The following is a 7,461-nucleotide window of genomic DNA, read 5'->3' as shown; positions in this document are numbered from 1 at the left end:
ATGAAGATCAGAGATGCAGAGAGACCAGAACGTTGCAAAAGTTAGCTCGGTTGGGTTTTCATTTGGAGTCTCCTTAGGGATGTATTGGAGAACATCATCCCATAGGATTTGACCGTAGTTGACATCGTTGCCTATGAATATGCTCCATACTAACTCGAGTAATTTGAGGCCCATGTTGTTAGTGCCTCCGGTTCTCCTTGATAGACTGCAGATCACAAAATGGCACACGAACTTCCATACCACTGGGAGTTGATTCTTCTTGAACTTGTCAATTCCCTTGATCTTCTTCTGTTATCCCATCTAGTAAAGTGTAGAGATGATGTCTGTCACACTTGGTGAGATGAATTTGGTAGAGGGATGTACCAATAGATTGATTGCAGTGAGAAGCTTGTCTTTGTTCGAGATGACTAAAGAATCATCCACCAAGTTCAGGTGAGCTTCTTGTAGATTGTTGAGGGGTCAATATGCTGAAAAAACACATTTGAACAATGTCGAGATGGAACAACATCAGTTAATGAGTTGAATGGTCAAAATAGTAGATGATTGGAGATGAACTTGATCATGAGACGGATGTGGTCATTGTAAGCAGAATGATCATCAAATACTGCCGTAAAATTGCTAGATGCAATTGAAGGCAATTGGTTCCTTACACCAGAGTCGGAACCAGTTGGTTGAACAGATGTAGATGCCATCGATTGTTTCCTTGAGATGCCTGATTTTACCAGTTTTGTAAAAGTTGAAGAACTTGCAGAAAAAGTTTGAAGTGCAAGAAGGTGAAGAAGATGAAGTTCGTCTTAGAGGGTTCAGAAGGCGTAAAGCTTTCTTGAGGAAGAAAAAAGGGTTTATATGGGGGCAGATCTCAAACCAATGTTTTTACCCTAAAGAAATTTGTTAAAGGCAAAAAAAACTTTTTATTTAATTAAGAAAATCATTATTAGCCACAAAAGCATTAACAAAACGTTTTTTTATTTATTTTACAAAAATGTGGCATTTAATGAAATGTCAGGCCCAAAGTCCCACGTCTGAAGAACGTGTGGTGAGGGGCGATAGTCCGTTGAATAAAGGTGGAATTTGGAAAAGACAGTTTAAAGAAAAAGATTTCTTTTATAGGAAACTGTTTTATTTTGGCATCACACCTAAAATAGGTCTAACAAAAGGTTTATCTGAAAAGAGGAACTAAAACGGTAATGTGCTACACAACGAATGTTTTTCTTATTTATTGAAAGATCATTAAATAGAACACAATGTTTCAAGAATTTATGAAGTAGTTGAAAGTTCAATCAATGTGATTGTGGATTGATCACTCATTGCAGATTAAGACATCATTGTGGATGGATTCATCCTTGCAGTAGATTGTTAGATGACTGCAGTAGAAGAAACTGAGAGAAACACTTGAACAAAATCAGAAATAACAAACAATAAGGACCTTTGAAATATAGGTATCATATGGAATTGCGGTACATAACATATACTGCGGTACATGAAGTCTACTACAACTATGTATGATAGATATATTAACTAGGACCGCAATGTTGACCAAGTATGGTCTGCAGTACCTATCAATTCAAAAGAATTGTGGGTTCGGATTCATCATTCCTAACATTTTGTAAGAAACTGTTGAGTTTTGTAGAGTCTAGTGCCTTTGTGAATACATCAGCAATCACTTCATGAGTGTTAACAAAAATTAGTTCAAGGTTACCTTTCAGAATGTGGTCTTTAATGAAGTGATATCATAGTTCAATATGCTTCGTCTTAGTGTGATGAATAGGATTATGGGAGATCGCTATTGCACTCTCTGAGTCACAGTAAATCGGTATCCACAACATCCTGTATCCGTAGTCCATAAGTTGTGTTTTCATCCACAAGACTTGTAAACAATAGCTGGCTGCGGCCACATAATCATCTTCTGTGGTAGACAGTGAGACACAACTTTGTTTCCTTGATGACCAACTGAGGTGCTTTTTCTATCCAGTCTACATCCAGCATGAACCACATCAGTGAATGCTTATAGGCTGAAGTCATTCCCTGAGGAATACCAGAGGCCAAGAGCTTTGCTACCCTTTAAGTATCTGAGAATTTGCTTAGCTGTGGTCAGATGTGATACTTTCGGATCGGCCTGGTACCTTGCACATACGCCTTGTTGCAAAGACACTATCTGGTCTACTTGCATTGAGGTACATCAACGAGCTAATTATTCCTCTATAAGTTTTGTGGTCAACTGATTCTTCATAAGGATCAATATATATCTTATATCCGAAGGCCATAGGAACCTTGGCTGAGGAATAGTTGTCCATTGAGTATTTCTTCAGCAGTTCAGAGGTGTATTTCTCCTGATGGATGAATATCCCTTGAGGGACCTGTTTTATTTGAATTCCTAGAAAGAAGTTAATCTCTCTGTTCATGCTCATTTGAAATTTGTTGGTCATGAGCATTGCAAATTCATCCACCATACCCTAATCTGTAGATTCAAAGATGATATCATCCACATATATTTGTACAAGCATAAGGTAATTACCGTTCGCTTTTCTAAATAAAGTGGGATCAATCACTCCTCTTTTATATCCAGAAGTGACAAGAAACTCTGATAGAGTCTCATACCATGCCCTTGGTGCTTGCTTTAGACCATAAACTGTTTTCTCAAGCTTGTAGCAGTGGTCTGGGAGTTCATTACATTCGAAGCCTAGAGGTTGTTGAAGATAAACCTCCTCTTTTAATTCACCATTTAGGAAGGCACTCTTTACATCCATTTGATGTACTATGATGTTTTTGTGAGCTGCATACGCTAAGAAGATGCGTATGGCCTCCATTCTCGCTACAAGGGCATATGTTTCGTCATAATAAACACCTTCAAGTTGACTATACCCCTTGGCAACTAGTCTTGCCTTGTTCCTGATGACCGCACCAGATTCATCTAACTTATTCTTGTACACCCATCTAGTACCAACAATAGTGTGACCTTGCGGCTTTGGACTGAGTTGCCACACCTTGTTTCCTTCAAATTCTGCCTGCTCTTCTTGCATTGCTGCTATCCAGTCAAGCTCCATTAAAGCTTCTTTGATCGTCCGGGGCTCGACTGAGGACATAAACGCTGCATAGTGACAGTGATCAGATAAAATCTTTTGAAAATCGAGTTTGGATGCCTGCTGATGGGTTTCCTATGATTTGACCCAATGGGTGGTTCTTTTTCCATACGTGTAGACGGGGTTGCAGATGGTCAGTGGCTGCGGTAGAAGGAATGTCTTCAATATCAGAAGACTCTACAGTTGGAGACGACAGTTCCCCCTGGACTTGAGAGCAGCCCGCAGAATTATCTTGGACTGTTGGAGCGTTATCAACATTTTCTTGAGCAATAAAAAAAGGTTCCCTCTGAATTACGGATGGGAGTTCCTCTTGAACCTGAGAAGGTTCCCCTAGATTGCGGATGGGAGAGTGATAACCCTTGGGTCGGTTCTTGTGTCAATTTTCTCTATATTTTCATCATCTGAGTCCAAAGAGACATTTGAGGGCTGAGATCCTCTGCGGAGAGGAACTGGAGCTACATCTTCAAGCACTGGAACGTAGATGGTTGTCACCTGAACTGGAGATGAACTTTCCCCCTCAACCGGCAAGGTGGAAGTATTGAGTGATACTTTATCTGATAGAGTATGGCCAGAGACTTTGGGATGTTGCTGCTGAGCTTTCGGGGACACAAGAACTTCGGATAACTTAGCAGTCTCTATAGGGTCAAAGAGATCATCATAGTGTACTTCAACTATGTTCAATGGATCCGGAGAAGCAGGAATATCACTTTCCAGGATTGCTTTGGTTTTGAATGATGGAGCAGTGTTGCGGACATAATAGTCATCGAATTTGAAGTCGAAGCTTTCGACTATTAGTCTCGTGCGTCTAATGAGAACCCTATAGGCTACCTTGTTTGTTGAGTAGCCAAGAAAGATGCCTTCATCAGACTTCGGTGCAGATTTGTTAAGATGATCTTTGTTGTTGATCACAAAACATCTACACCCATAGATGTGGAAGAATCAGACATTGGGTTTGCGGTTGTTAAGGCCTTCATATGGAGTTTTGCTTAGACGCTTACACACAATGCTTCTTTGCACAAAGCATGTTGTGGCCACTGCTTCGGCCCAGAAGTAAAGAGGAAGTTTGGTAAAGTTGAGCATAGATCTGGCTGCTTCCACCAGAGTTTGGTTTCTTCGCTCTACTACTCCACTCTGTTGCGGTGTGTAAGGAGCTGAGAAATTGTGACTGATACCATTTGAAACGAAGAAATTGTTTAATAAATGATTGGTGAACTTGGTTCCATTATCACTACGGATGCGACGTACTGGCAACTTGATCTGCAGTTCAATCTCCATGATAAAATTGATCAGCACCTGCGGTGTTTTTGACTTGAGTCTCAGAAAGAAAACCCATGTGAAACGAGTAAAATCATCCACTATAACCAATATGTATTTCTTGTGATGAAGACCGGCTACGGTAGACGGCCCACAGAGATCAATATGTAAAAGTTCTAGTGCTTCAGAAATTGAAGAATCAATCACCATCGGATGACTTGCTTTGGACTGTTTTCCACATTCACAGGTTGGGTAGAGGGTATCATCGTGATATTTCAGAATGGGGAGCTCTCGAACGAGTTCACCGGTAACCTGGTTGTTGATATAGCGAAAGTTGAGATAAGCTAGCTTGCGATGCTATAGCCAGCTAACTTCTGATACTGCTTTGGATAGGAAGCATAGCTGCGGTTTCCCTATGATCAGAGAAATGACCAAAGGATACATGGTACCTTCGGATTTGGAATTGATCAAGCAAATACTTCTATCACTTGTCATTACATAGTATAATTCACTATCAAATTCAACCCGATGGCCTGCCTTACATAGTTGGCCAACACTGATGAGATTGTGTTTAAGATCTTCCACATAAGCGACCTTTTGGATAGAGAAATTCTCAATTGTAAGAACACCATAACCTCAGATTATCCCATTCGCGTTGTTGCCGAATGTGAATTTTCCACCGTTGCAAATTGGCCTGAAATCCCGAAGGTACTCCAACCTTCCAGTTATGTGCAAGGAGCAGACACTGTCGATTAACCATTCTTCTTCTTGTTCCTCCTTGCACATAGCTTGAGAATTACATGGTTAATTTGGGCACCCAAACGAGTTTGGAGCCTGGGGTAATTGATGATTTTCTAATTGATGCATGAGCCGAGGTTGCAGGGGCAGGTTTCGTGTCAACTTTTAGGCCTAGTCCTGGGTATTTGTGAATTAATGGAGTGTTGTGAGATTTAGAAAAGTTACGAGGTTTTTGAAAAGAACGAGATTTGACATGAGATGAGGATGTGCAAAAATTTTGTCATTTACCTTGACACTTTGCTTGGTCAGCGGTCTGGGTGAAGAAGTAGGTATGTGACCAGTCCGAGAGAAGTGAGATCTCACCGTGGTGCTATTGGGATTTGAAAAAGTATGTTTTGCAGGAGTGGGAGCACGTGTAGTGTCTTGGAAAGTGATTTCTTAAAACTTTGATGTGATTTTAAAAGTGTTGGATTTGGTAAAATCCCCTTCCATTTTGGGTCATCTGAGGAATAGATTTGAAACCATTGCTTCGAAAAGACTTTACTTTCTTTTGGGTTGTGTCAGATGTTTTTGAAATCGTTTTAAAAACTGTACATTCCCTTTTGTGTGTTTTCTTGATTGAAGAATTTTTTGAAAAGTATTTTGAAAAAACAAGCTTTTCTGGACTCTTAGATTTTGAAAATTTGACTTGTTTTTTATTTTTAGAAAAGATTTCCCAGTTTTTTCCATGGGATTGAATTTCCTCTTTGAAAGCCAATTTAGCCTCGGTTTTTGGAGAACCACAATCATTGATGTTCAGCTATGGTTTCCTGGAAACCTTTGAGGACTTGATTTATCCGAACTAGAGGGTTCAGTGTTTTGGGAGCATTGACTCACTTCAAAGTTTTCTATGGGTATTTCATAATGAATTGGCTGAATGGTCACAGTTCTCTTGACTATGGTCTGTGGTAAGGAAGATTGAACTACCGCGGTGTAAGTCTGTGTTGAAACTTTTGTGGGACACTTGATGTTAGGCTGATGGACAGACTATGGTTCATGACTGCAGTGAGAGACACTACGGTCTGAGGGCAAAGTTGGAAAATCCATTGAGACTTCGGGTCCTTCCACAAAAATTTCTCATCAAATGATGATGTCTGAGAATTGGGATAAATTGTGTCACATATAGGAGTTTGATAACTTGAGTGACCCGAAAATTCATCGCACAATTATTACTCAGATTATGAAGTCTATCGAAGTGAGCTCTGATGTCTTCGAGAAAGGTTTTGTCATTGAATGGGAATTTAAATTCCCGGTCAGGAGGGACATAGGGACGTTCCTTGTTAAATCAGGGTGATGAGTTATTCGCGGTAGTGTACCCATTAGACCAACCCCAATTGTATGTGTTGTCCACGGTTCCATTATTTACAAGGTTCTCAATAGCTTCACTTTCATTAAAGAGTTTTTCTATTAAAAGATTTAAACACACAATTTCACTCTGACCTAAATCTATTTGGTTCAAAGCTATTTCTAACTGTGTTTCGCTCAACATTATTGCATCTTTCTCTAACACTAAGTCCTTTTCTAACATAGCTACTTTGAGTTTTTTGTTTTCCAGTCGTCCTCTTACGTGAAACATTTCTTGGGATGCTATGTTCTTCTCATCTAGAGCTTTGTTATAGTATGTAAGGACGACAACACACATGTCATTAAGATTGTCTATGAAGGGATGACAGTCATGCATGCTATAATTTAGAGTCTGAATCATAAGTTTTACCTGTGCGACGATGCTTAGAGTCCCATCCTTTGCCATGTAGCAGTAGTTCTTTTCCAGCTTTGTAGACCCATCCTCATCCGCAGTTGCCACATGCCAATCTTGACTTTTCCCTTGAAGTTGCTGATGTCTTCATCCTCATCTCCCGATGACCAAAATTGATGGTCCCTTTTCACATGGGCTACATATGCCCTTACTTTCTCACTTTCCTCCAATTCTTGAGCCATTCTAAGATAGAATGATCTATCTTTCACCACATTAGATTTGCAGTCTTTGGAAAAGTGGTTCTCCTTGTTGCACTTGTGACAGATTACAACATCACTTTTATCTTCTGAAGAGGTACCAGAGTCAGTTGAATTGGTGGGCTTCGGTGCCTCTTTGGGTTGAGTGTTCTGAGGTTGCAGAGATGGGTGAGTGCCTTTGGAGAAACGGGAATGATTATTTTGAGGATTGAAGTTGTGGTTGAAGGGAGGTTTGTTGAACTGCTGATTTTTACAAAAAGAAGAGGGTGGTAGCCGGTTGAATTGTTGGCTAATAAGAGAAATTGCATTATGGAATTCTTCTTCATCATCATACTCTGAGTCAGCTTTGTATGACTGTGAAGAATTGTCATACGAGGGAGAGTCAGATTGAGTATGT

This window comes from Lactuca sativa, chromosome 3 (genome assembly GCF_002870075.4).
Source record: "Lactuca sativa cultivar Salinas chromosome 3, Lsat_Salinas_v11, whole genome shotgun sequence".
NCBI classification, from domain to species: Eukaryota; Viridiplantae; Streptophyta; class Magnoliopsida; order Asterales; family Asteraceae; genus Lactuca; species Lactuca sativa.
The sequence above is the reverse complement of the archived record's forward strand: the minus strand, read 5'-3'. Positions refer to the sequence as shown.